Source organism: Chiloscyllium plagiosum, unplaced genomic scaffold (assembly GCF_037043375.1).
Source record: "Chiloscyllium plagiosum isolate Xiang-an unplaced genomic scaffold, Cpla_swu_hap1 HiC_scaffold_28, whole genome shotgun sequence".
NCBI classification, from domain to species: Eukaryota; Metazoa; Chordata; class Chondrichthyes; order Orectolobiformes; family Hemiscylliidae; genus Chiloscyllium; species Chiloscyllium plagiosum.
In genome coordinates this window covers 47,555,062-47,578,939 of record NW_028270166.1, presented here as the reverse complement: position 1 = coordinate 47,578,939, position 23,878 = coordinate 47,555,062, and the positions used below count along the sequence as shown (strand labels likewise).

Below are 23,878 nucleotides of genomic sequence, written 5' to 3'. Positions count from 1 at the left end.
GATTGGGTTGGGATATCTGGTCGGCATGGACAGGTTGGACCGAAGAGTCTGTTTCCATGCTGTACATCTCTATGACTCTATGACTACAACTGTGGAACATAGTTTCAAACTAAGGGGTCTGTCATTTAAGACAGAGAAAAGGCGGATTTTCAAAAATATCTTCCCTGGAAAGCACTGGATGCTGGTTCATTAACCACATATTTACCTGTAATCTGAAATTCAAAGGTCATAGTGTCTGGCAGCATTGTTCACTATTAATCCAGTTCACTATTAATCCAGCAAAATCCAGTAAGCATTTGACTCAGTAAATCGCATGGCGCCTGTGAATTGTTCTCCAAATATTCTGACGTCCAAGAAACTTCATATTCCTACACTATTTCATGATAATATAAATTACAACTATCTGAAGTGAGAGATCAGAAACAGACACCTTCAAAGTTCAGACTAGATAAATAAGGTGTGTTAGCCCCCATACCCCAATACTGTTGCTTACCAGCAGTGCCAATGCTTTATTGGAAGATTTGCTGCCACCACGCCTACAAATTGGTATTTGTCAGATACTAAGTAGGGAAAGATAAGCAAATGACATGTGCAGCAGAAGGTAAGCTTGGTCTTTATTAAACAGTGAAAGTTTATTGTTTGGTAGCTAGCTACAAAATATCTTCTATGCATGATTATCTCCTGTGAGACCTCAAGCTCAACCTAAGAGTAAATGCACATTCTTGCTTTTAATACATGCTATTAACACTCCGAGCAATTACAGAAGCATGGATTAGAACAAACTATACACTAATGAACACATGGAGAAATTTCTGCAACTCTTGTTAGCTCCTACCGGGACCAGTCCTTGAGACCTGATGGGCGAAGCGTATCTTGTGATGTCAGTGAAGTCTTTGAGGTATTAACTGTTTTCTACAACACATACTATTTACAGTCTCCCTCATCAAAGATCAACTGTCCTCTGGTGTGAGATGGAAAACTCTTTCCTCTCAGTGATTTGTGCCAAAACTAAACTGACCACCACAGACACACATAACCTGCAGTTTGTGGATGACTTCAGTGCCTTAACACCTCAATGATGAGGCAGAGGTACAGCAGAGAACGAAAGAGAATGAAACAAAGCTTCATCGACGCAGGCTCAGAGGGCCAAAGGGCCTGTTCCTGTGCTGTAATTTTCTTTGTTCTTTGTTCAAATCCTGCATTCTGAATCCCATTGCCTCATGGGATGCCCTGCCTCATAAGATGAATGGGTTGGGAATCAGTCTGTTCATTCACATGAAAACCTGCAGCAGAAACTCAGAACAGTGAATGTAAGTCATCCTCAAATCGAGATACAGCTGAAAAACCTTTCCCAAGATAGCAATGGAGGCTGGATCATTGAGGGTCCCAACTCGAGCTGGACATATTCTAGTACTTGCCAATGGAAGGGACATCATGGAAAGCTGGCAGGTTCTACAGAAGTACGAGAGGAAAACAAACCAGTTCTAATGAGATAAACAAGACAAATTTGGCATGAGAATGAAAACTAATTAAATTTTAGAGAAAAAAAAAAGCTTTGCTCACTCTCAAGAGGTTTGATGCAAGATCCAAGCCACAGTTTCAAACACAAATATTGAAGACTGCGAAAACTGAAGGGAATTTTTTTTTTCTCTCTCCATCTCTGTATTTTAAATGTTGATTTATTTATCAAATGCAAATCCTCAGAGCCAAGTGGTTACCTCCTCACTTGTTGAGTTGAAGATGATTAGTCCATCTTAATCTGGAGAGGAGAAGACACCATTTGATAATGTGCAAATTGTTTGCCCCTCTCTCTCTACAAGTCTCCATAAGGGTGATTTGTACTGAGGCCTGAGCAATGGAATTTGGCAGTGAAGGAGCCCTGGCTCATCCTGAACGTGTTTAGCAAGGACCACTTTCACCATATTCGTTCAAATTGTGTCATTCAACAGGTGGGACTCATTAGTAACTTGCCATGTTTCCCATTCTTTGATCCAGTGGATGTTTGCCAGTATATCTGGCTCAGGAATGTTGCTCCATTTGGGCCCGGGTATGGAAGGCAGGCAATCAGTGGGCTGAACAGGACATCATGGAATGGGACCTGAGGTGCAGTGATGGTTGGACCAGCTTACAGCTTACATTGATTGGTGATTTCAGTCAAATGAAGAAAGTGAACCCCTGTTCACACCCATCTCAGATGAATGCTGAGTCAATGAAATTCATTCCCACCAATCTCATTGCAGGTTGCCAAAAGCCCCATCAATTGGAGCCTTCCAAGTTGTTTCTTTCTGTCCAAGGAGGTTCAAACTTGACTGAGTGGTGTTGCATAGGGCATGATGTTGCTGTGTGGCATTGGTTCCTTTGCAGGCTATGACTGTTGACACTGACAGCACACGGCTGAACATGCAACATCAGCTACTTGTGAACAGAAGGCACAAACTGGTCAAACAGAACCAGGCATAGCCATCAAATGGTCAGCATAGGTTATTATAACTCATCAAGCCCCCTTTAATTCATGATGACTCCAGTTATAAGCAGGGCAGCTTCTCACTTCAACAATTTAAAGGCTAGTTTATTACAAATTATTACTAAAACTCCCTTTCAGAAAATACTGACAAAGTTATCACTAAGAAATTAGGTATATCAAGATTAAACAACTACAGATAAGTCAAATAGAATGCTTATTAGAAGAAAGTTCCAATAAATCTCTATGGTAGAGTGTAAGGGCCTATTGTTTGAATGTTATAGCTTTGAAGCAAAGCAGTGAACATTGGAAGTTAGATCAACCAGCCATAGTAGGAACAGGGAAACATAGGAACAGGGGTAGGCCATTCAGCCTCTCGAGCCTGCTCTGCCATTCTTGGTCAAGGCTGATCATCAACCTCAGTACCATATTCCCAGTTGTCCCCATTTCTCTTGACATCATTAGTAACTGGACATCCTTCAATCTTACCATTGAACGTCCTCACTAATTCAGCTTCCACAACCCTCTGGGGTGGGGAGTTTCCAAAGAATCATCATCAGTTCTACCTCATATCAGTCTTAACTAATTTGCCTTTCATTCTTAGACTGTGTTGCCTGATTCTAGACCCCAAAGCAAGGGGAAGCTTCCTTTTCTGCAGCTATTCTGTCTATTCCTTTAAGCATTTGGTTAGTTTCTGTTAGATTGTCTCTCATCATTCGAAACTTCAGAGAATAAAAGACCTGTCTCCACATTCTCTTCTCACTGAACAGCCCCACCATCCCATTAATCAATCCATGATATATATTTTACCTCATCAATGGGGCCAGAACAGAGGAACAGAGTTAACGTTAGGAGTAATTATCAACAATGATCTATCCTGTTCCATCCATGTTGACGCTACAGTCAAGAAAGCACACCAACACCTCTATTTCCTCAGAAAACTAAGGAAATTTCGCATGTCAAGAATTACTCGAAGCTGCAAGAATGACTCGAAGCTATTATTATAGATACACCATTGAAAGCATCCAATCTGGATGCATCATGGCTTGGTATGGCAACAGCTCTGACCACATAGAGTCCTACAGCACAGAGTCAGGACCTTCAGCCCAAACTGGTCCCTGCTGACCATAATGACCATCCACGCTAACCCCATTTCCTTGGCCCACATCTTTCTAAACTTTCACTTTGTCCAAATATCTTTTAAATGTTGTTAATGTACCTGCCTCAACCATCCCATATGCATACCACCCTCTGTAAAAACGTTGCCTCTCAGGTTCCCTTTTATTCTTTCCCCTCCAATCTTAAACTGATATCCTCTAGTCCTCGATTCCCCAGGGACCCAGTAACAACCCCTAAAGTACACCACAAGTTACAGGAAAAAGACTGAGCACATTCACCCTATCCATGCCTCTCATGATCTTATACTCTTCTACAAGACTTCCCCTCTGTCTCCTGAGCTCTAAAGAAAAGAGTCCTAGTTTGTTCAACTTCTCCCTATAACTTAGATCCTTGAGTCATGGCAACATTGTTGTAAATTTCTTCTGCACTCTTTCCAGTTTAATACCATCCTTCCTATAGCAAAGTGACCAAAATTGAACACAACACTCAAGTGTGACCTCACCAAAGTCCTGTACAACTGCAACATAACTTCCCAACTTCCATATTCAATGCCCTGCCTGATGAAGGCCAGTGTGCCAAAAGCCTTCTTCATTGCCCTGTCTCCCTGTGACTCCACTTTCAGAGAACCATGCATCGAAACTCCAAGACCCTCTGTTCCACTACACTCCTTAAGGCCCTACCATTCACCATGAAACTCCCTACCTTGATTTGACTTTCCAAAATGCAAGACCTCACACTTACCCAAATTAAACTCCATTTGCCATTTCTTGGCCCACTTCCCCAGCTGATCAAGGTGCTGCTGCAATTTCTGATATCTTTCCTCATTATCCACAATACTGCCTATTTTAGAGTCATCTGCAAACTTACTAATCATGCCTTGTACATCCTCATCCAAATCATTGATCGCGATAACAAACAGTAATGGGCCCAGCACCAATTCCTGAGGTACACTGCTAGTCACAGGCCTCTAGTCCTGTATCCCACTTACCAGCTCCCCCTGGATTCCATGCGATCTAATCTTCCAGAGCAGCCTGCCATGTGGAACCTTATCAAAGACCTTACTGAAATTCATATAGACTACGTCTACCACCCTGCCCTTGTCAACCTTCCTGGTCACTTCATCAAAGAACTCTAACAAATTTATGAGGTACAATTTCCCATGCGCAAAGCCATGCTGACTACTCCTTATCAAACCCTAACTTTGCAAATGCATGTATATCTTATCCCTCAGAATCTTCTCAAATAACTTACTTACCACAGATGCTAGGCTTACTGGTCTATAGTTCCAAGGATTTTCATTGCTGTTTGTTATCTCGATCAATGATTTGGATGAGAATGTACAAGATATGAGTAGTAAGTTGGCTGATGACACTAAAATAGGCAGTATTATGGATAATGAGGAAAGTTATCAGAAATTGTAGCAGGATGTTCCTCAATAAGGACACAACATTTGCAACCCTCCAGTCTTCCAGGACCTCACTCATGACTAACAATGATACAAATATATTAGCCAGGGCTCCTGCAATTTCATCTCTAATCTCTAAGGATATTAGTTATAGTTCTGTAAGAGTCTAACCTATTCTCCTTATGCAGGTTTCATCCGCCTCAGAAATCTAGAGCCCCTCCTCATGCGCCATTTTTCAAGTTTCCTGTTTGTTCACTCAATCTTCTTATTTTTATAGCCATTAGCATGTAACACCGAAAATAATCCTGATTCTTTCCAATCTTTTGCCTAACTCCCTAAATTCTACTTTCAGGATCTCATCCTTCTTTCCACCAATATCATTGATGCTAATGTGGACCACAACCTGTCACTTTTCGCCCACCCCCAAAAACATATTCAGCAGCTGTGCTGTAACACCCTTGATCCTGGCACCTTCCTGGAATCACATGATGGGCACAGAAAAGCTTGTTCCTATCTCTGCTGAATTGCCTTCCATTATTGTCCTTCTGCCTTTTTTCACTCCAGCCTATGCAACTGAGTTATTTGCAGAGCCAAAACCTTAGTCCTTGCTACATGTCTCTGATTAACCATTGCCCTCACCAGTGTCCAAAAAATGCAAACATTTTGTGATCGAGACAGACTCAGGGGACTGCTGCTCGACTTGCCCAGTCTTTCCAGATTGCATAGCGGTCACCCATTCCCTCTCTGCCAACTTGCTTTTTATCCACAGTATGACCACTTTGTTAAATATGCTATCTGTATAGTTCTCTGCTTCTAACCACAGTAAATCTACCTATTCCAAATCATGGAACTGAGGTGTTTTTGCAGTTGGAGAAACTTCCTGCAGGTGATGTGTTTGTGACTCACCAGATGGTGAGCAAGATGACCATTTCACATCGCCATCTATCCTACCCTGTCTACTTTTGGACTAATAAAATTGGAGATAGAAAACAGGAAGCAAAATTAGTGACAAATCTAGCTTTGTCTCTGACTGCCTGTCTCAGGGTCCTTTTCTTGCTTATTTCTCGAAGTGATGCTCACTGCCTGTCTCAGAGTTCCCCTCCCATCTGCTCCTCTGGGTGAATCTCACTGCCTGTCTCAGGGTTCTCCTTCTACCCATTTAGAGTCATAAAGATGTACAGCATGGAAACAGATCCTTTGATCCAACTCGCCCATGCTGTCCATGCCAACTCCTAACCTAATCTAGTCCCATTTGCCTACACTTGGCCTGTATCCCTCTAAGTCCTTCCTATTCATAAACCCATCCAGATGTTTTTTAAATGTTGTCATTGTACCAGCCTCCACCACTTCCTCTGGAAGCTCATTCCATACACACACCACCCTCTGCATGAAAAAGTTGTCCCTTAACATTTTTCCCCTCTCACACCAAACCTATGCCCTCCAGTTCTGGACTCCCCCACTCTAGGGAAAAAACCTTGTCTATTTACCCTATACATGTCCCTGGACTAATCAGCCCTCATAGTCAGAAATATTACTCATCAGTCTGGAACAATCACTTCTCAACTTAAAATGAGCAAAAACAATAGCTGCACCCCATCTTAGGAAGCAGAACTTCATGAAATGAAGGAAATCTGCTTTATAGAGGTGATCTGCCTTTTAAGGGTGATCTGCCTTATAGAGGTGATCTTATAGAGGTTTATAAAAAATGTAAATCTCTATAAGATCACCCCTCAGCCTCTGATGCTCGAGGGAAAACAGCCCTGGCCTATTCAGCCTTGCCTCATTGCTCAAACCCTCCAACCCTGACAACTCTCGATGATGCTGACTGCCTGTCTCAGGGTTCACCTCATACCCAATCCTCTCGATGATGCTGACTGCCTGTCTCAGGGTTCACCTCATACCCAATCCTCTCGATGATGCTGACTGCCTGTCTCAGGGTTCACCTCATACCCAATCCTCTCGGTGATGCTGACTGCCTGTTTCAGGGTCATTCTCTCACCTTAGACCTCTTGTAACTTCTGTAGTTGCATAGATGGAATTTTCTTATCGAGATAAGTACTTTGGAAGAGCAGATTTTGGGAGGGAGAGAACGTTCCTTATTCATCACCAGTTCAATGATTTCAGCTCTTTTTGCCGGACTTTCTTTCACCATTTGGTTTTGGTTTGATTTCCTATATATCTTTTCCTGTTGTCCTATGTTTAGTCAAAACTCCCTTCTGAGGGTACTTTCCTTCAAGTATATTTCATGAAGTTCTGCTTCCTAAGATGGGTGCAGCTATTGTTTTTGCTCATTTTAACTTGAGAAGTGATTGTTCCAGACTGATGAGTCATATTTCTAACTATGAGGGCTGATTAGTCCAGGGCTTAGTGTTAGATTCATGTATTGTCTTTTGCTGAGGGAATCAACTTTTTCAAATTCATCAGTTTGTATGGCTCCTAATTTGTTGTCGACTGTGGCAGGGAGAACGGTTTTTGCACTTGAGCAGGGTGCATTATGTTGCCCATTCAAGAAGAATGTTTTGTGAATTTGAGCTTGGGACACCATTCAATTGGCATTCCACTCAAACAAACATGACCTGCTGTGCCCTCTACCTTAAAGAGACAAACTTTTTTCATTTAATTTCCAACGCACTGAGTTTTAAAGCAGGAGTGCCCATTTAAATGCATTTTTCTTAAAAACCTACAGTGCCAGCAGCACATTTGTAACAGAGGAGAGAAACTCTGTGCCTTGGTCAAGTCTATACGATGTCTGAAAAACCGAACAAACACATGGCATTAGGTCACGCTGACACCTTTGGCCCCCCCCCCCCCCCCTTCATACAACTTCCCTATTCTTCCATAGCTCCATGCTCAAAAATATAGGTGATCAACAATGTCAGTGGCAGGGAGGTGCAATACACAGAGAAAGGGCAATGCATTAGGATGGCGAGGGAATTGGGACCCTGCAGGTTTGTGTCCTGCACAGGGCGTAGGTATGTGAGCAATGTTCTTTCTCTTTAAAAGCCCTTACATCGGTGGGTCATGCAGCCTCTCCTCACTCCTGAAATTGCTTTCCAGCTCACTCCAAGTCTGGTCACAGCCATTTTCTCGTCTAGTGTGCTCATTTGATTCCAGCACAATGGAAGGCAGCAGTAAGTGTGACTCAAACAGTGGCTTGCAGCCCTCTGCCTAAAAGTGTAAGTGAGCTCCAAGCATAGAAATCCCCTTCCTGGTGACCTTTCCTGTAAATCCCATCGAGTTTGCACCTGCTCAGGACCCTTCCAACTCATCTAAATGAGCCTGCTTAAGATGTAGAATCAGAAGTTGGTCACTCAGCCCATTGGGTCTGTTTTCACCATTCAATAAAATCATGGCTGATCTTAGAATCCTTAGCGCCTGCCTTTTCCCCAAAACCCTTAAATCCCTTACTAATTTACCTAATGACCCAGCCTTGACAGCGTATGTGGTAAAGAATTAGGAGAAAGTGCTGGAGATCAGAGTCAAGAGTTAGGAGAATTGATGTTTTGGGGTATAAGTCGTTCCTGATGAAGGGCTTATGCCTGAAACGTTGAATCTCCTGCTCCTCGGATGCTGCCTGACCTGCTGTGCTTTTCCAGCAACACATTCTTGACTGTGGTAAAGAATTCCACAGATTCACAATGCTCTGAGAGAAGAAATTCCTCCTCAGCTCTGTTTTAAATATGGTACCTCTTATTCTGAGATCTCTTATTCTGAGATTGAGCTCTCAGGTCCTAGACTCTCAATGACATCACAGTAGTGTCACAAGTAGACAGGGTAGTCAAGAAAGTATTTGGCATGCTTCATCGGTCAGAGCACTGAGTACTGGAGTTGGGGTGTCGTTATAAAGCTGTACAAGATATTAGTAAGACCATATTTGGAGTACTGTATACAATTCGAGTCACCCTGCTAGAGAAAGAATTGTATTAAATTGGAAAAGATGAAAAATATTTACAAGGATGTTACTGAGACTGGAGGGTTTGAGCTATAAGGAGAGGTTGGATCGGCTGGGACTTTTTTTCCATGCAGCAGAGAAGGCAAAGGGGTGACCTTTTAGAGGTTCATAAAATCATGTGGTGAACAGCCAAGGTCTTTTCCCCGGTATATGGGAGTCCAAAACTAGAGGGCATTGGTTTCAAATGAGAAGGGAAAAATTTAAAAGGGACCTGAGGGGAAACCTTTTCACACAGAGAGTGGTGCGTATTTGGAATGAGCTGCCAGAGGAACTGGTAGAGGTGAGCCAATTGCAACATTTAAATGACATTTGGACAGGTACATTATTAGGAAAGGTTTACAGGGTTATGGGCCAAATGCAGGAAAATGGGACTAGTTTAGTTTAGGAAATCTGGTCAGCATGGACAAGTTGGGCTGAAGGGCCTGTTTCCGTGTTGAATGACTCTGTGACTGTCCCACAAGAGGAAACAACATCGTCTTGTCTACCCTGTTAAGACCCAAAAGAATCTTGCATGGTTAAATAAGATCACCTCTCATTCTTCTTATTTCCAATGAGTACAGTCCACGTCACTGAGACCTTGTTAAGATTTTGTCCAGGTTTTTCTCGTTCACCTTTCTTTAAAGGAACAATTTCCACTGCAACCATTCTAATATCTTTGGAAGACTGAAAAATTGTGCTCAATTTGTTATTGTCACACTTGCTTCCATCAGCAAATCAGGGTACAGCCCATCTCGACTGGTCCACTTGTTTGTGATTGAGAGTGTGGTGCTGGAAAAGCACAGCTCTGAGGAGCAAGAGAATCGACATTTCAAGCATAATCCTGATGAAGGACGTATGCTCGAAATGTCGATGCTCCTGCTCCTCGGATGCTGCCTGACCTGCTGTGCTCTTCCAGCATCACACTCTTCGACTCTGATCTCCAGCATCTGCAGTCCTCATTTTCTCCCACTTGTTTGTGATGCCAACTTGTTTAGTACTGTTTTCCTACCTATTTTACCCTCTGCAGTCTCTACTCATTCTTCTACAACCATGACATAAACTCCATTCTCTCTTTTTATGAATTTAGATATAAAATATTCATTCCATACCCAATCTACCTGATCTTCCTAAGTAGTCCTACTACACTCTTTTTGAGTATTTTCAATGATATATATTCCTGAAGATGCTCGTGTTCCTTTTTCAGTTGCCGACTAATTTTTTCCTTCATTTGCTCAGCGTGAAATCACTTGTGATCCTGTGTTTCCATGCAAGGTCCCAAGACAGCAGTCCAGTCAGTCCTACTCCCTTATTTATATACGTACCAATTAGGAACAATTTAGCCCCTTGAACCAGCTCCGCAAATATGATCATTGCTGATTTACTTGGGTTCAATTTTCTTCCTCTGTCCCGGTTGGAAAGTATCTGTGTCTCTTAATGATTTGTAAAACTAAAGCTGAAATTATGGAACATGAAAAAAAAAGATCATTGCTGACCTGTTTTACTTTGAAGTTCACCTATCTATCTGCTCCCATAACCTTGCCTAACAAAAATCTACCTGGGAGAAAGTGACGACTGCAGATGCTGGAGAGTCAGGGTCGAAAACGGTGGCGTTGGAAATGCACAGTGGGTCAGGCAGCATCTGAGGAACAGGACAGTCAACGTTTCGGGATAAGCCCTTCATCAGGGATGTGATCTCTCTGTCTCCGTCGTGATTGGAACCAGGTGGACCGCGTTGACTACAAGGTCCTTAATTGGGGTTGCTAACCTGGACCAATCAGGAAAGTCCTGGCTCACCAAAATAAATAGGAGATAAAAACAAACAGGAGTGTCAGAGATTCTGTTCCTGTGAGATCTAGCTCTCAGAAAGAGAGAAAAAAAAAACCAGGAGATCAGAATCTCCTCAAATCAGGCAACTGATTCTGAGCTGGCTGGCTACAGCCAGTGTGCTGTGAGCAATTAAATAAAGGATGATGCGATAGCAGCGTCTGCGCAGTTATTTCAGTGGCAGTGGGAGAAAAAGGTATGTGCCTGAAGAACATTTGCTTGCAACAATTGTCTTGAAGTTGATCTGAGCATTTCTGGGATCATGCCTTTATTTGGGAAGCTTGCATTATTTGATAATGCTGTTGAAGACTGGGCCCAGTGTGTGGAAAGATTGTGATTTTTTTTTTCTAGTTGAATGATATGGGGGGCAGATGAAAAGCAATGAGTAATCCTTCTGAGTTCTTGTGGATCTGCAGCATTTTCTGTTCTAAGGGGCTGAACTTTCCCAGAGGCACCAGACAATAAAACCTTCCAAGAGTTGATGGATTTGGTTCAGGAATATTATGACCCTAAATCTCTAATTCTGAGACACCATCAGATTTACTCAGCTGTTCAAGAATGTGTGAAATCTGTGTGTTAGGATTTTTGATGAGGATAAGATGACTCAGAGGCATGTGATTTTGGGTTAAGCCTGAATGAGATGCTGAGAGACCATTTGCTATGTGGGATCAAAGATCTAACTATGCACAAGTGTCTACTGGCTAAAACCCAACTGGACTTCAAGTAGGCACTGCAGCTGGCCTTGTTGTTAGAAAATGTGGCAAGTAGAACATGGGAACTACAGGGTATCCCAATGGAAGGGGACACCGTCACCTGTCTGACTGAGCTTGGAGAACACCACTTGTGTAGGCAATTGCAGATCCTCCTGCAGGGTATGTCCTGAGAAGGGGAACCTAGGCCAACCCACGGCAGAACACCACAACAAAGTTGAGCCTTGGCCAAGTGGCTAAAAGGTTTGTCAGAATCAGGACCTGCAAGCCATTGTAGTTGCTGCTGGAATGCAGACTTGAGACACCAAAGGACAAGGCCTGACTGGAGTAGGAAAATTCATAGGCCTGTACCTAGGAGGGTGCACACCCTGGGAAATGTCTCTGCAAGTGGGTTGGAACAATGAAATTGCTTAGTGGTGTTCAAATCAGAACAGATTAAAATTAATGTTTGACTAAATGGTCACCCAGTTCCCATAGACGTTGAAACCCATGGAGCTGTACCAGTGGTTGCAGAAGCTGTCTATAACAAGATTTGCTTGGGACTCCAACTCTTAAGTTTGAGCAAAATCTGCAAACATTCCCCAGTGTATGTACTCACTCTGGCTGAGGTTAAGGGTATGACTTTGGCTCTGATCTCCTATGAGGAGCAGTTGGTGCACTGATGGTAGTGAAAGGCTCTAGCCCAAGCCTGTTGGGATGGAATTGGTTGAGAAAGATTGGCTCAACATTTTTCAATTAGAAAATGGCTGCTTCAGTGAAGTCCTAGTGAAATAGCCAGGAATATTTCAGGAAGGGCTTGGGACTATCAAAGGGGCCAAAGCCACTTGACATGTAAATCAGGATGCAACTCTGATGTTGCACAGCCCACCTGGTGCCATTTGCCTTGCCAGCAAAAGTAGAGGTGGAAATCAGGAGGCTGGAGAGCAAAGGAATCCTCCTTAATGGGCAGTACCAGTGAAACCTAATGGCTCAGTTCACTTTTTTGTGTGGGGATTTTAAACAAATGGTAAACCGCTTCTTGCAGCTCGACAATACCCAACCATCACACAGGGGATATGTATGTAAAGTTGGTGGGGGGGGGGGCGGTTTACAAAGCTGGACATGAGCCATATCTACCTGCAATTGTGACTGAATGTGGAGTCCCAGAAGTATGCTACAATTAATGCCCATATGGGTTTGTACCATTTGGGGTGGTCTTTTCCAACAGACCATGTAGAAGACTTTACAAGAGCTATGTAAGGTCACCATGTATCTGGATGATGTACTGATAACAGGGAAAACCAATAAGGAGCATTTGGAGAACTCTGACATAGTGCTTAAGTGTTTCTCTCAGGTGGGCGTGTGCCATAGAAGGGAAAAATGTGTTCTAGGTGCCTCAACTGACCAACTTGGGTCACAGTGTCGACAAAACTGGGTTACACCTGTTGGAGGATAAAGTGATGGTGATCAAAGGAGCACTGGCTCCCACGTCTGTACTGGAGCTTAGGTGATTTATTACGGAAAAGTCATACATAACATGGCCTCCATTTTGGCACTCTTTCACCTGCTATTGAAAAAGGGTCAGCCTTGGAAATGGTCATGTAGCCTTTAGGGAAGTGAAAACACAGCTATTGTTATCTAAGGAATTTGCCCACTACGATCCAAAGTGAGAGGTCGTGCTGACATGAGGCCCCCCAATACGGCACTGGAGTCGTGTTGGCTCACTGGTGGCCCAATGGAGACAAACACCCAATAGGGTATGCTTCCAGAATTTTGACTGATGCTGAATGTAAATATGCCCACATAGAGAAGGAAGATTAGATGGTCATCTTTTGGTGTGAGGATGTTCCACCAGTACCTTTTTACAAATGGGAATTTTGTAACCGACCACTAACCCCTGTTAGGGTTAGTAAAGGAAGAAAAGGCAGTGACATCTATAGCTTCTGATAGAATTCACCATTGGGCCCTTATTCTAAGCACCTACAAATAAGAACACCAAGCAGGAAGCTAAGCAGCTAATGCAAATACCTTGAGCCACCTCCCATTGGCAGGTACTCCCCTGGAAGACTCCGATTTGGTTTTTAAACTTCATGGGCACCCTGCTATTTACCGCTGACAATATCCAATTATGTACCCAAAAAACTCCTGTCCTGGCAAAATGAAAACAGCTGGTGACAATGCAGGAAACCAAAGGGCTATCACTACTGGAATTGAAACCTTTCTGGACTCTGTGATACCAGATCACTATAAAGGACAGCATACTACTGTGGGCTGCAAGGGTGATTGTCCTGAGCAAAGGTTACCACTAGATACTGGCTGAACTCCACTAGGAGTGATTATGCCCAAAACATTGATTCTCCTGCTCCTCTGACGCTGCCTGGCCTGCTGTGCTTTTCCAGCACCACACTTGACTTTGAACTCTGCCAGTGTCATCAGGGGGTCTCAAAATAAAGATGCTGGCAAGAAGCTGTGTGGTGACTGGGTTGGATGCTGACATAGCTGCATTGAGGCAGTACCCAGAGTGCCAACAAGGACATAAATTGCCACCAGCAGTGTCCCCACACTTGTGGGATATTTGGGTAAACTCTGGATTTGGTGCATGTGAACTATGTTGGTCCTTTCATCGGCTCAATTTTTTTTGTCCATTGTGGACGCCCATTCAAATGTTTGTTTGTGCACAAAGTTCATTTGGCAAACTCCGCGATGATTGAGAAGCTGTGAGCACTGTTTGTGATACATGGACTCCCAGAAGTATTGGTCATGGACAATGGGGCATGATTTACAAGGAGGGAATTCAAATATTTCCTAAAGCCAAATGGCATTTGACAGCTCCATACCATCCATCATCTAATGGCCTAGTGGAAAGAGCTGTCCAACCATTGAGGGCAGACTTAAAGAAGCAGCCCATAGCATCACTTGTTAACAAACTGGGTTCCGATTTCAATTATCGGAGCACCCTGCATACAATAGGAATAGCTCCAGCAGAGCTGCTGATGGGAAGAAGGCTTCACACCAGACTAAACCGGGATTGGTGGGGGTGTGAAACAGCAGCAGGAACGTCAATGTTGTAATTGTACCAGATTCCACCACTTTCTCTGGCAGCTCATTCCATACACACACCACCCTCTGGTCCCATTTATTTTAACATCTTTTCCCTCTCCCTAAACCTATGCCCTTAAATTCTGGACTTTTTTTTTCCTCTTTTCCCCCCAGGAAAAAGACCTTGGCTATTCACCCTATCTATGCCCCGCATGATTTTAGAAACCTCTAAGGTTTCTCAACCTCTACTCCAGAGAAAGTTCAGCCTCTCCCTCTCTCTCAAACCCTCCAACTTTGGTAACATCTTTGTAAATGTTTCTGCACCCTTTCCAGTTTAACAACATTTTTCCTCCTAGCTTTCCTCTTTCTTCCTTTGCAGGTCACTATAAATCTATGTAGCCCTGTTCCTTTTGAGGGAAAACCGTTTCTCCCTATCTATTCCATCCCGTACACTCATGATTTTGAAAACTCTATCAGATATCCTCTCACCTTTTCTAATCTCCAAGGAGAACAGACCCATCTTCCTCAATCTATCCTTTAATGCAAGTCTTTCATCCCTAGAACCATTCTTGTAAACTACTTCTTGCACTCTTTCATGCATCCATATCTTTCCTACAATGTGGACTGTAGACAATAATTCAGTTGATGTCTAACAAGTGTCTTATATAATTTCAGCATTACCTCCTTGTCCTTGTACTTTATGTCCCACTTAATAAAGCTGAGGACACTGTATGGTTGACTTACTGATCCAGGCAAAAGTGAGGACTGCAGGTGCTGGAAACCATGGTTTAGATCATTGGTGCTGGAAAAGCACAGCAGGTCAGGCAGCATCCAAGGAGCAGGAAAGTCTGCATTAGGAACAGACTTGCTGCTCTCCATCTGTCATGCCACTTTCAATGATCTGTAATGTATACACAAAGGTTCCTCTGCAGCTGCACCCGACTGAGAATTAAAACCCTTATTTTGTTTGACTTTCCATGTTCTTCTGACAAAAGTGCATTACCTCACATTTCTTGGCTATGAACCTCATCTGACACCCATCCGTTCACTTCTATGTCCTTTTTGAAGTTCTACATTGTCCTCTTCAGTTTAAATTCTTCCAGGTTTTGTGTGGTGTGCACACTAAGATCCTGATCATTAATATGCATATCAGGAAAATCCACACCCTTGAGTAACTCCACTACAAACCCAGCTCCCAAAGAATATCCATTAACCATTACTCTCTCTCTTTCTTTCCTAACACCCAGGCAGTTTTAGATCTACTTTGCTGTACTCCTTTCATTCCATGATGTCTAACTTTATTTACAAGTCTGTGTGGCATTGTATCAGATACCTTCTGGAAGCCCATGCACACAACATCAACAGTGTTACCCTCATCACCGCCACCTCCAAACGGACCCCACCACCAAGGATATATTTCCCTCCCCTCCCCTATCAGCATTCCGTAAAGACCACTCCCTCCGTGACTCCCTCGTCAGATCCACACCCCCCACCAACCCAACCTCCACTCCTGGCACCTTCCCCTGCAACCGCAGGAGGTGCAAGACTTGCGCCCACACCACCCCCCTCACCTTCCTCCAAGGCCCCAAAGTAAACTTCCATATCCGCCACAGATTCACCTGCACCTCCACACATATCATCTATTGCATCCTTTGCACCCGATGTGGCCTCCTCTATATTGGGGAGACGGGCCGCCTGCTTGCGGAGCGTTTCAGGGAACACCTCTGGGACACCCGGACCAACCAACCCAACCACCCTGTAGCTCAACATTTCAATTCCCCCTCCCACTCCACCAAGGATATGCAGGTCTTTGGACTCCTCTATCGTCAGACCACAGCGAAACGACGGTTGGAGGAAGAACGCCTCATCTTCCGGCTAGGAACCCTCCAACCACAAGGGATGAACTCGGATTTCACCAGTTTCCTCATTTCCCCTCCCCCCAGCCTGTCTCAGTCAAATCCATCAAATTCAGCACCGCCTTCCTAACCTGCAATCTTCTTCCCGACCTCTCCGCCCCCACCCCAGTCTGACCTATCACCCTCACCTTGACCTCTTTCCACCTATCACATTTCCAACGCCCCTCCCCCAAGTCCCTCCTCCCTATCTTTTATCTTAGCCTGCTGGACCAACTTTCCTCATTCCTGAAGAAGGGCTAATGCCCGAAACGTCGATTCTCCTGTTCCCTAGATGCTGCCTGACCTGCTGCGCTTTTCCAGCAACACATTTCCATCTCTTACCCTCATCAAGGCCTTCTGTTCAAGAGGGTTATGAGGATAAGCCCAGCAATTACAGACCAGTTACTTTAATTGACATGTTTGTTTTTCGAAGTTTTTCCAAACATGTCAGTAAGTCTGTTCCTAATGCAGGGCTTTTGATCAAAACTGCACTTCTCCAGTCTTCTGGCACCTTCAGTGTGTAGGTAAGAGAGAGATTGTGGCCAGTGCCCTTGCAATTTCCACTTGTTTCATTCATAATCCTTAGCTTTATCTCATCCAGTCCCAATGCCTTGTCAATTTCAAGTCTAACCAACACCACTACTTTACCAATCTGAACCTTTCTTGTGGCTGCGTTCCCTCCTCTGTTAGCATGGCCTTGGCAGCATTTCTCTACTTTTAGTAAAGACAGATGCAATGTATTCATTGAACAACTCAGCTATACTTGCGTCCTCGTCCTTGTCCTTTCAATTCCTCTCTGAACGTACGATATTCCTTCTAATGTCTATCACTTTACATGCAGTGTTCTGCATTTGTTACTTATACTGTTACCATCTGAAGGAGCATACCTTGACTGTATCCAAACCACATCATCTTTGGAGGTAGCCCATTATTCAATTACTGTTTTTTTTCCCCTCTAACTACGTGATCTGGGTCAATCCTGCCCAGCTCTGTACTCACTCCATTGAAGGTCACTCTCCTCCGATTTAATTTTTCTCACTTGGGATTTATGCATACCATTTTCCGTCATCTTGAACCTTTTATGAATTAATGATCACTATCTCCTAAATGTTCTCCCACTGACACTTGATTTATTTGACTCACTTCATTTCCACAAACCAGATTTTAATAATGCATCCTTGGAATGGACACACTGCTGTAAGACATTCTCTTGCATGCAATCGAAGAACACCTACCCCTTACTGTCCTTCACTATCAGTATCCCAGCCCATGTTTGGGAAATTGAGGATCCCTGTTATAATGTTGCCATTTCTCTGTAATTTCCCTGTTCATTTGTTACACTCTATACTTTCTACTTGTATGGAGTCTATGGATTACAGCAAACAATGTAATTGTACCTTTTTTTTTTGTTCCTTAGTTCTGACCATATCAATTCTGCCCTTGAACTCCAAGGCATTGTCTTTCTCCAGCACTGCAATGCCCTCTTTCAACCAAAACTGCCACCCTCCTCTTCTTTCTTCATTTTCTGTCTTTTCTGAATATCTTATAGCCTGGAGTAGTTATCACCTAGTCTTGTTTTTCCTCGTGTCTAAACTCTGTTATCACTACTACATCATTTTTCCATTTAACAATCTGCACCTATAACTTCACACCCTCATTTACTGTACTGTGTATTCACATTCATGCACAGTAACCATGATTTAGACTTTGTTTTGTTTCCTTCTTTACTTGTGGTGATGCTGTTTTGTCCTGGTTTCTTTGACACCGAGTCTAGGCCGAGCAGTCGGAGAAGAAAAACAACTTGTGATGCCTTGGGGGGTTTCTAAAAGTTGGAACAATAGAAGCAGCCTGAGTGGGTGTGGTCAAGCTCTCTCAGATCAAGGATTTTTAGTTAGCTTTCAGCAGTTGCTGTTATGGGCTTGAAGAAGTTGAAGCTATTTTTCCCATTCTTGATTACGATGGGGGTTCTCTTGCTAGATTGGTGGATTGCCAAAAGATGTTACTCTATTGGGACAGTTAAGAATAACAGTGACTATTGTGTTAAGTTTTCCAGTGGGGTTAAGTTATTCTAAGGTCTTTCTTTTGTTACATTTTAATGATAGTGTTTGAATAAATTTGAGATTTGCTTAACATGGAATTTGACTGGTCAAACTACTCTATCTGGAATGGACGTGTGACATTTGCCTTTAAAATAAGAATAAGTTAGAGTCTAGGCTACCTTCCTAAAATATTTTGAAGGAGCCTGGTCTGGTCAGTAACACTCAGACCATAGCAAGTTAATAGGTGAAGTCAATGTTTGTGCCAGTTGCATCTTGGGAGTATTTTGTGAACTCTGGTTTTCTCCTCACTTACATCCACTTGGTTCCGACACCCCTGCCACTTTAAAATCTTCCCAATAGCACAAACAAAACACTCTCCAAGTAACTCAGTCCCAGCTCTATTCAGGGACAACTTGCTCAGTTTGTACAGATATCATCTCTCCCAGAGGTGTAATCAAAAGCCCTCCCTCCTGTACCCTTTTTTCTAGTTATGCATTTATCTGTCTTATCCTCCTATTTCTGTAATCACTTCCCAAGTGGCATTTCGGAGATTACTACATTTTGAAATCCTGCTTGCTAATGTTGTACCTAACTCTCTCTCTAAATATTTGATTTCAGGACCACATCTACCTTCATACCAAAGTCACTGGGACCAACATCAACCATGACCTCTGTTCTAGTAGTGGGTGAACAGGGCAATGTCCCTCAGCCACTCTGACCCTGGTACCAGATAGTAATATACCATCCTGGAGGCATGCTGATGGCTACAGAAATGCCTGTCTGACCCATGAATCCTCTATAATGACTGAGGAGTGATTTCAGAACTGTGAAGTATAGAGGAATCTGAGGGTCCTGGTACATGAATCACAAACTTAGCAATGTAGGTACAGCAAGAAATTTAAGAAGGCTAATTAAATATTTTTGTTTATTACAAAAGGTACAGAATATAACTGATAGACATTTTGCTTTATAGGGCCACAACTGGAGTAGTGTACACTCTCGAAGAGATCTATAACTATGACTAGAAGCAGTTTAGGAAAGACTCATAATTGATATTGGGACCAGCTATTTTACTGGAACTGGAAACTTTGGATAGGCTATAACCTGTATTTTTGTGTCTGAGCTCATTCTTCTCGGCTCAGAAGAATGATGTCACCCTACTGAATCCTGTGAGGATTTGTGAAAGTAGATGCTAAAAGTTTGTTTCCTTTGTGGGATAGACTAGAACTGAGCCAGTGTTTAGAAATGAAAGGTCTCCCGAGATCTGAAGAAGCATCACTTGACCCAAAATGTTAACTCTGGTTTCTCCATTTATGCTGCCAGACCTGCTGAGTTCCTGCACCAATTTGTTTTCTATTTAGGTTTTCCAGTGCAAAGTTTTTTGGTATTTCTGTATTGTGGTCTCTCACTTAAGATGGAGATGGGGAAAATGGCTTTCTCTGCATGGCTGGTCCTTATGTGCCTCAGCCAACATTGTCTATCACATGCTGGATGCCCTGAAGCATAATATATTGGCAAGATCAAGCAGATACTATGACAATGGATGAATGGACCCCATGCAACAATCCAAAGACATGGAGGTTCCCTCCCAGTCAGGTAATCCTTCAGTGATCAAGGACACTTGGCTTCAGATCTTTGGGTGACCAAGGCGGACTGTGGGATAAGCAACAAGGTAGAGTTGCCAAATAGAGGCTAATAACCAAGTTTGGTCCCCATGTGTATGGCCTCAACTGGGATCTTGGGTTCTTGTCTTAGTACAAGTGACCCTACAACACTATACACTTCACACAAGCACACTCTGCCCATCTGTCCAAAACAGAACCAAAGGGGTGGCATAGTGGTTAGCACTGCTTCCTCACAGTCCAGGGATCTGAGTTCAATTCCAGCCTCTAGGGATTGTCTGTGTAGAGTTTGCACATGTTCTGTGTCTGGGTGGGTTTCCTCTCTCAGTCCAAAGCTATGCAGGTTAGCTGTGCAATTTTAGCATGGCCAATTCAGAGGGTAGAGGATGTGGAGGCTAGATGCATTAGTTATTGGTAAATGTAGAGTAATAGGGCAAGGTAATGTATCTGGGTGGGTTTGTCTTCAGAGCATTGGTGTGGATTTGTTGGGCCAAATGGCCCGTTTACAATAGACAATAGGTGCAGGAGTAGGCCATTCAGCCCTTCGAGCCTGCACCACCATTCAATATAATCATGGCTGATCATTCCTAATCAGTATCCTGTTCCTGCCTTATCTCCATAACCCTTGATTCCACTATCTTTCCACACAGCCACCACTCTCTGGGTGAAGAAGTTTCTCCTCATCTCTGTCCTAAATGGTCTACCCTGTATTTTTAAGCTGTCTCCTCTGGTTCGGCACTCACCCATCAGTGGAAATATGTTTCCTACTGCCAGAGTGTCCAATCCTTTCATAATCTTATACGTCTCAACAGATCCCCTCTCAATCTTCGAAACTCAAGGGTATACAAGCCCAGTCGCTTCAGTTTTTCAGTGTAAAGTAATCCTGCCATTCCAGGAAGTGACCTCGTGAACCTACGCTGCAATCCCTCAATAGCCAGAATGTCTTTTCTCAAATTTGGAGACCAGAACTGCACACAGTACTCCAGGTGTGGTCTCACCAGGGCCCTGTACAGCTGCAGAAGCACCTCTTTGCTTCTATACTCAATTCCTCTTGTTATGAAGGCCAGCATGCTATTAGCCTTCTTCACTACCTGCTGTACCTGCATGCTTGCCTTCATTGACTGGTGTACAAGAACACCCAGATCTCTCTGTACTGCCCCTTTACATAAATTGATTCCATTGAGGTAGTAGTCTGCCTTCCTGTTCTTGCTACCAAAGTGGATTACCATACATTTATCCACATTAAACTGCATCTGACATGCATCTGCCCACTCACCTAACTTGTCCAGGTCACCCTGTAATCTCCTAACATCCTCATCACTTTTCACCCTGCCACCCAGCTTTGTATCATCAGCAAATTTGCTAATGTTATTGCTGATACCATCTTCTATATCATTAACATATATTGTAAAAAGCTGCGGTCCCAGCACGGATCCCTGCGGTACCCCACTGGTCACTGCCTGCCATTCTGAAATGGAGCCGTTTATCACTACCCTTTGTTTCCTATTAGCCAACCAATTTTCAATCCAATCTAGTACTTTGCCCCCAATACCATGCGCCCTAATTTTACTCACTAACCTCCTGTGTGGGACTTTATCAAAAGCTTTCTGAAAGTCCAGGTACACAATATCTACTGGATTTCCCTCGTCCACCTTCAGAGTTACATCCTCAAAAAATTCCAGAAGATTAGTCAAGCATGATTTCCCCTTCATAAATCCATGCTGACTCTGTCCTATCCTGTTACTACTATCCAGATGTGCAGTAATTTCATCCTTTATAATAGACTCCAGCATCTTTCCCACCACTGAGGTCAGACTACTTTATAGAACCACTCTGACTCAAAGTAGGGATACTAACAACTCCAACTTCTCACCTTCTTAATACAGCTTGGTTTGAGATATCACTTTTCAAAAAAAAAACCTTATCTCTGGAATGTGACTTGAAAGAAGTTCTGGGATTTACACATCACTTAATTGAAAGAGTTGATGCTTCAGCGCTATCCTGGAGAAAGCTGCACGAAAACGGGAAAAAGCCGCCTCTAAAAGCGGGTCCGAGGGAAAAGTGTAGAAGATGCGCGCGCACACATCCATGAAATATTAACAATCAGCTGGATACAATAGCCACTGGCCACGTGATCCACCGGATGTCCCGAATATAGGCAAACCGTCTATCTGACTGACAGGTACAGTATCCAATAGAAATACGTTGCTATGACAGCGACGTTTATTGGGAGACCAATTAGCTCTCGGACCCGGCACGCCCAGTCCACGGAAGCTTGCTGACGTTTTGCGATTGACAGGTCCCTAAACCAATCGAAAGTGCACTTGTCAACGCGATGCGTCACGCCTGACCAATAGGAGGAGGCGGTGTCGCACGCGGGGCGGGGCAATGGTGCGGTCGATGACGCGGGTGGGGATCGGTAGCAACTGTTGCCTTGAGAATAAACGCCATAGTCACGGTAGCCGTGGAGACTGTTACCCACCAACAGCTCGGGCCCGCAGCAAGGTGAGCATCGTTTCCCAGTGTGAGTGAGGCCTGGGCCGCCTCCTGGCTCCCGGGCTCCGCGCCGCCGGGAAGGGCGAGGGATGAGGGGAATGGGGAACGAGGAGGGTCCGCTCCGTGTTCCCGGGGAACCATGTGGGGCCTCGCGCTCTATTTACCGCGTCCGCCACAAAATGGCGGGTTGTGGCCGAAAGGGTTCACCGGGTGCGCGGCTCCCGGGGCGACGGTGTCCCCTGGGCTGGTGGCGAGGGTGTGGGTGTGGGTGTGGGTGTGGGTGTGGGTGTGGGTGTGGGTGGGGGGGGGCCTCAGGCACCAGCTCCTCTGCTGACCCCACTGCTCCAACCTGGGCAACTCCGCGACCGAGATGTTGTGAGGTGGCCTCACTCCCGTGAGTGTCCCGGCCCTTCTCGAGTATTGGCCTGTGAGGAAACGAGGGGAGGGGAGGTGGGGTATACTCACTCGTCTTGTGTGGCAGCGGGGGCCCATCCTTCCTTCCTCCTTGCCGCACTGCAATGATGTATGTCTTCAGGGTCAAGCTGCTCTCTGGAAGGCAGTCTGGAGGGACCTTGGTTTCTCCCAAGCTACGTGTGGGAGTGATGGAGTGACATTAGGAGCTTTTATCCACACTGAATAATTATGGAGTTACACGCTGCACTGGAAATCAGTCCCTTCATCTGTCTGTGAGATTCGTGTGGAGCTGCTGCAATTCAACACTTAGGAAGTTGTTTAAATAAGCCCTGTATTCGTGATGGGGTTTCTCTAGTAACTCTTTGGCTTTTGTTTACCTTTACTGTATTGTTTCAAACTAATTCCATGGTTGTATTTTGCTTGCGATTTTATACAGAATTCTATCGAAATTTGTTTTTTAACTAAAGCAAGTGAATCAGTTGAGATTCCAGGCTCGACTCTGAGCACTTACAGATATTTTTCATCAGCGTGTTCAGAGATGTTCTTGCACATCTGTGAAACAGGTGGGACTTGAACTTGAACTTAGGCTGCCTGGCTCAGCAGTAGGAACATTGCCAGTGCATCCCAAGAACCCTTCTCAGTGCACTTGTAAAGTTTTTTTTAGTTTATTTTTTTTTTAAACTCAGCCTGTTCAACAATATTATTATACACCTTCGGAGCAGGTAGCGCTTGAACCTGGGCCTCCTGGTCCAGGGATAGGAGCACTAGCACTGCACCTCAAAAACCCTTCTCAGGGCATTTGCACTATGGCTGGATGAATGTTATTCATCTGTGACTTGGAAAATCATCTGTATGAATGTCAGGATGTGGCAAAAAATGAAAAATTTCAGATCATTTTCCAGTAATGGTCTGATTAAACATGCTACATGAAGTTGACATTTCTT

At 43.9% G+C, this 23,878-nt stretch overlaps 1 protein-coding gene and 1 long non-coding RNA gene across 4 annotated transcripts in view; one reads left to right on the top strand and one right to left on the bottom strand.

Annotated features, from left to right (window-relative positions):
• Positions 1 to 650: 650 nt before the first annotated feature.
• LOC148142743 (uncharacterized) lies at positions 651 to 23,165 on the bottom strand. The gene is made up of 3 exons (XR_015751881.1): positions 22,986 to 23,165; positions 1,564 to 1,759; positions 651 to 1,452 (listed from the first exon to the last, which is right to left on the bottom strand). It is a non-coding gene; the product is annotated as an uncharacterized LOC148142743 (long non-coding RNA).
• The window catches only part of LOC122565144 (DNA-binding protein RFX2), a 143,073-nt gene continuing 141,640 nt past the window's right edge, over positions 22,446 to 23,878 (top strand). For 2 of the 3 annotated variants that reach the window (XM_087976184.1, XM_043720815.2), the window contains exon 1: positions 22,446 to 22,529. The gene's annotated coding sequence lies outside the window, so the exon portion shown is untranslated. The remainder of the gene's footprint in view (positions 22,530 to 23,878) is intronic. The other variant, XM_087976183.1, reaches the window with a different exon arrangement.